General features: G+C 50.0%; 1 long non-coding RNA gene across 4 annotated transcripts in view; it reads left to right on the top strand.

Moving 5' to 3' along the window:
• The first annotated feature begins 720 nt into the window (after positions 1-720).
• The window catches only part of LOC308486728, a 13248-nt gene continuing 7968 nt past the window's right edge, over positions 721-6000 (top strand). Inside the window, exon 1 of one of the 4 annotated variants that reach the window (XR_013991230.1) lies at positions 721-837. This is a non-coding gene — a long non-coding RNA (uncharacterized lncRNA). Of the gene's footprint in view, positions 838-1996; positions 2038-3952; positions 3967-5197; positions 5222-6000 lie in introns of those variants that run through there. The other 3 variants (XR_013991231.1, XR_013991232.1, XR_013991233.1) reach the window with 3 other exon arrangements.

Genomic DNA, 6000 nt, shown 5'->3' with positions numbered 1-6000 from the left:
GTCTCCCAAATTTGGGTCGCCAGCTGTTGTTGGACTACAACTCCCATCATCCCTAGCTAGCAGGACCAGTAGTCAAGGATGATGGGAACTGTAGTCCCAAAATAGCTGGAAGGCAGATACAGTACGGTACATTATAATTCAATGGCAGGGGAAAAATGCACTATGCTCCTAATGCACTATGCTCCTAATGCACTATGCTCCTAATGAAAATCAGGTGGATTTTTTTTGATAAAGTGTTTAACGAAATGGAGGATATTCAAAAGGAGATTTCAATATGGTATTAGATAAACGATTGGATAAGTCAAATCCTACGTAGTAACATTCCAGGATTAGCTAAAATTATGAAAAGGAAAGATGAAAGATGTTTGAAGAGTGATGAGGGGAGGAGAGAAGAATTTTTTGTTCTCACCAGTGCATAAGACCTACTCAAGGATCGATTACATCTTTGTTTCAAAAAACTTAGTATCTAAAATAACAAATACGGAAATTGGAACGCCGCAACCCCGGAAGTGAGTGTTCCGGTTTGAGAATGTTCTTTGGAAGCTGAACATCCAACACGGCTTCCGATTGAGTGCAGGAAGCTCCTGCAGCCAATTGGAAACCGTGCTTTGGCCCCCTCCCTTCTAGAACCCACCACTCTCAACCAACTCTCAACTGCCTCCCCGCCCAAAAAACATTCAAACTCGCTTTCAAAGCTGCCTCCGATCATCACTCTCCACCAGAATTCTGGAATCCAACTGGCTGCCCTGATGTGGAGGGCAAGTCCCTCTTGAAAGGACTCACCTGTACTCTTTCTGAAAGCTAGAACAGTCTCCGCCATGTCTCAGTTCTCCAAAGGTGAGAGCCTGGAACCCCATGGGCTTTTGCCACCACTTGGCAGAGAGAGGGGAGGCACCCAACTTTTGGAACAATATTTTATCCACCCTGCTCTGTGCCGTTAGAAGCACTTGAGATTCCCGTTCCTGGTTCCTAGGAAATTGGGGGAAGTGAGCTGGAGGTTCTCTTCCCTGCTCCAAAAAGCAGGTGTCTTCCCCCAAATGATCCTAGGAATTGTAGTTTCCTAGGGGTTCTGGGAATTGTAGATCTGTGAGACGGAAGCTACAATGCCCAGGATCATTTGGGCGACGTCATGTGCTTTAAATGCTCATTGGAGGCACTTTGAATCGTAGGATCATAGAATTGTTGAGTTGGGCGGGATCCCCTGCAATGCAGGAAACTCAGCTAAAGCGTCCATGGCAGATAGCCACCCAACCTCTGCTGAAAACCCTCCAAGGAAGGAGAGTCTACCGCCTTCTGAGGGATTTCCTCCCACTGCCTTCTGAGGGATTTCCTCCCACTGTCAAACAGCTCTTGCTGTCAGGACGTTCTTCCTGAAGTTGAGTCGGAATCTCCTTTCTTGTTGCTTGAAGCCATGGCTTCAGGTCCTGAGGGCCTCTGGAGCAGGAGAAAACAAGCTTCCTCTCTCCTCCCTGTGACAGCCCTTGAGATATTGACAGGGCTGCATGGTGTGGCTCTCATATCAATGTCCTGAGGGACAGAGAGCAAAACGTTTCTCTCTCCCCTTTCTCCACCCCCATGCAGAATTGCAAGGGGTCAGTGCATCTGGCTAGTAAGAAGATGGTCGGAGTTTGGAGCCCAGATAGGGCTGGCTGTGGGCAGGATCCTGGCATTGTTGGGGGTTGGACCAGATGGTCCTTGGGATCCCTTCCAACTCTACCATGCTATGATTCTATCGAGCAGCTAAAGAAACAGGAGGGGGAGCAAGATGCAGAACAAGGGGAGGCACAACCACACCCCAACAGCACCCTTTGGGCTGACCCACAGTGGCCTCATCCCAGCACACTTTGAAACACACCCCCCCCTTTGATTTTCTTTCTATTAATTCAGCTGCCTGACAACTCAGCAGCCTGGCCCCTGTTTGTGATGTCACAAAGTGCTGCTTTGCAAGCAAGCCTTATAGTGCCCAGCAAGAGGGATGCCTGTCAAATGATGCTGAGATACTTGCTGGACAAGTGATGATAAGAATGAATTCTGAAGGTAGGATGCCCAGAGGAGATGAGTGGCATTATTATTATTATTATTATTATTAGCGTCACCCGTCATTGGTGCCTGCGGCTTGGCTCCTTGGCTTGACTTGTCCACAGATGTTGTCAGCTTGGCAGGTCTTCAGCTGTGGTCCCCAGATTATATTTTCTGTTGTGAATATCTGGTTGTTTACAAGGTTAAACCATATGACCTTTCCATGCCTCTATTTTCTTAACTCTAAGGCTTGAAGTCACTGGGTAATTCCATTGAAATATCAACCTACAGACTCATCATTCCTAAATAAGTTGTAGATCATTTTAAAGAGAATTTCCCAAAGTTTCAGGATCTTGTCACTGTGTGGGATGGGTTTTAACAGGAAGGAGAATATACGTTAATTTAAATTTATCCCTCCAAATACCCACAAATGTGAGATGAACAGAGTTTTAAAATCCCCTCCTTGAGAGCAAAATTAAAAGCTTAAGAGCAGCCACTGGGACCATACAACACTGGTCCTAAAGGATCTACGATGGCTCCTAGTACGTTTGCGAGCACCATTCAAAGTGTGGGTCCTGTATATATACCTGAAGTAGGGTTGCCACCTGGTTCTTAAAAAACCGTTTTAAAATGCCATCTTTGACAGAAAACTTAAAAGGATAGGAATTAGGCTGCGGAACCTTGTTTGGAGGAAGTCAAGCTATGAAGTCAGCTGCCCACTGCAGAAAGAATCAGGCCGCAAGCTGAGAAGTTTAAAAATAAACCTTCTTTACTTTATTCTCATGCATTGGTTCATAGCAACAGTAGCAGTAAAAGGTATGCAGGCAAAAATGGTTATGCATTTGCAGGGGACACCCCTAAACCCTAGAGATTAATAAATGGTAGATTTGGAGTACAGTGGTACCACTGGTTACGAACTTAATTCATTCTGGAGGTCCGTTCTTAAGCTGAAACTGTTCTTATCCTTTCGCTAATGGGGTCTCCCGCTGCGCACGCACCAGAGGTGCGCAATTTCCGTTTGCATCCTGGGGCAAAGTTTGCAACAAGGAGCAGTTACTTCTGGGTTATCGGAGCTCGTAACCTGAAGTGTTTGTAACCAGAAGCGTTTGTAACCAGAGGTACTTAAGGAAGAGCCAAATAGAATTTATTCTGAACCACCAAATTGAGTAGAAAAATAACCAAGTTTGCAAACTCTAGCCTGTAAAACAAAAGGATGTAAAAAGAGAAACTTCCCCTCAGCAGTCCTGCAGTTCACCGGGAGGTAAAAAGTCCACGCTAACCCAGGTTAGAAACTTGTAAGGAATGAACAGTGAGCGACTGAATCCATGTGAGCTAGGTCAGAGTTAGGTAAGCATAACGCGGGTGGTGCTGTGGTCTAAACCACAGAGCCTAGGGCTTGCCGATCGGACAGGGTGAGCTCCCATTGCTCGGTCCCAGCTCCTGCCAACCCAGCCTAGCAGTTTGAAAGCACGTCAAAGTGCAAGTAGATAAATAGGTATCGCTCCAGTGGGAAGGTAAACAGCGTTTCCGCGCGCTGCTCTGGTTCACCAGAAGCGGCTTAGTCATGCTGGCCACATGACCCGGAAGCTGTACGCCGGCTCCCTCGGCCAATAAAGCGAGTTGAGCGCCGCAACCCCAGAGTTGGCCACGACTGGTCCTAATGGTCAGGGGTCCCTTTACCTTTACCTTATTAGAATTCCCAAGTGAATGTCAAGCAGGGAGGGAGGGTGGAAGAGAGAGTGGAATTCTGATAGAGACGGAAGGTTGGAGGAGGCTTGGAAAGGGAGCGTGAATGTTGGGGGAGGCAGTTGAGAGTCGGTTGAGAGTGGTGGATTCTAGAAGGGGGGCACTTGTTGGGGGACCTGAAGCTGGGCTGGGCAGCTCTTCGGGATCAGTAGTCCAGTAATAGGATCAAGTGTGCCCATCAGTGCCCAAGGAACTCTGAAGGTAGGAGGCGCTCCAAGGCCCAGAGGAGATGAGTGGCATAGAAATACTGTTGTTGTTGTTAATAATAATAATAATAATAATAATAATGTTGTTTAGTTGTTTAGTTTTGTCCGACTCTTCATGACCCCATGGATCAGAGCATGCCAGGCACTCCCCTGTCCTAATAATAATAATAATAATAATATTAGCAGCATCACCTGTCACTGGTGCATGTGGCTTGGCTCCCTGGCTTGACTTGTCCATAGCTGCTGAAAGCTTGGCAGGTCCTCAACTGTGGTCCCCAGATTATATTTACTGTTGTGAATAACTGGTTGGTTACAAGTATCCCCCACCCTCCTGCCCCAGACTGGTGCTGTGGCGCCTGGACCAGTGGCGTAGCGTGGGGGGTGCAGGGGGGGCCGGCCGCACCGGGCGCAACATCTGGGGGGGCGCATGCTCGCACTCGCAGCTCTCTGCCCCCTGCTAAAATCCACGGGTTAGGGGGCGCAAATTACTTGCCTTGCCCCGGGTGCTGACAACCCACGCTACGCCACTGGCCTGGACTGAGAGAAGGAGAGGGTGCCGGACATAAAAATGAAACCTTGGAAGTTGTGGAATGTTAATTCCATGGGGAATCCGTTCCCCACATGTGCAGGGAGGTTGTGGCGCTGACCTGAGTGAAACAGGGCTGGGTTGGGGGGGGGAGCAGGCCCATCTTGCCCCAGCCCCTCACCCCCTTCTTCCAAGCCAGGGGTTGGGGTGTCGTGTGCCCAGGCAGGAGCAGCGATCGTTGGCAGCCAGTGGTGACGTGGGCATGGGACGCATGGCAGGGGTGCTTGTTCTGTCTCCCTCCTTCCCTGGGTCAGCTGGCCAGACACCTTGCTAGTGCTCAGGCTTTCCCCACAGACGTTTTGGGGCTGCCCCCCTGGGGGCCCCTATGTCTCCTCCGCAGGAGGGCCCTGCCTCCGCTGGCTTGCCTTTGCCTGCGCTGCTGCTGAGCTGTTCTGTTCCACACAGGAGAAGGAGGGATGTTGGCTGGGGGTAGGCAGCAGAATGAGAAAAAGACCTGAGAAGGCTGTTGGGGCGGGGGGAGATATTGAGGGAAATCTGCCCCAGAAGAAAATCATTGAGGAGGGTCCATGGGACCCCTGTCCCCTAGAGTGGATGCCTGTGCCAGGAGAGTACAATGTCCTTCTTCATTCACAGGCTGTGGTATAGGAAAGACTCTGGCCAAGCAGCAGCCCAGCGGTGCCATGATACAAACCAAAATGTGCAGGTATGCTGTGACTTTCTGTGGCAGGGGAAGTGTTTTCCTGTCATCTTGCCAGCTGGAGGAGAAAGGCCTGATTTAGATATTCCTATAGTTTTATGGAAGGACACGGGTGGCGCTGTGGGTTAAAGCACCGAGCCTAGGACTTGCCGATCAGAAGGTCGGCGGTTCGAATCCCCATGACGGAGTGAGCTCCCGTTGCTCGGTCCCTGCTGCCCACCTAGCAGTTCGAAAGCATGTCAAACTGCAAGTAGATAAAGAGGTACCGCTCCGGCGGGAAGGTAAACGATGTTTCCATGTGCTACTCTGGTTCGCCAGAAGTGGCTTAGTCATGCTGACCACATGACCCAGAAGCTGTCTGCAGACAAATGCCGGCTCCCTCGGCCAATAAAGCGAGATGAGCACCGCAACCCCAGAGTCGGCCACGACTGGACCTAATGGTCAGGGGTCCCTTTACCTTTACCTTTATAGTTTTATGGAGGTTTCTCTGCAGTCCACCTGGCCAGTTCAGGGGGTGTGATTCTTTCCCATGCCAACACCACATCCCAAGGCTGGGCTGGGGCAGTTTTAGGATGGCACGTCCGGTGCGCTCACACCGGGCACCACGCTGCAGAGGGGGCTAAAACAATGCGGGAGAACAAAAGGGAAGGGTGCCAAATTGTAGGGTCATACAGGGCTCTGTTGACATTTGAGAGCCCAAAGTTGGCCCTTGGTTGGGCACAGTTCCAGATTAAAACCTGTGGAGGCCCCTAGGCAGTCAAAATCTCACCGGGTTCCTCGCAAAT

Source organism: Podarcis pityusensis, assembly GCF_964106645.2.
Source record: "Podarcis pityusensis genome assembly, chromosome: 10".
NCBI lineage: Eukaryota > Metazoa > Chordata > Lepidosauria > Squamata > Lacertidae > Podarcis > Podarcis pityusensis.
Note: the sequence above shows the minus strand (reverse complement) of the source record. Positions and strands in the feature narration are given on the sequence as shown.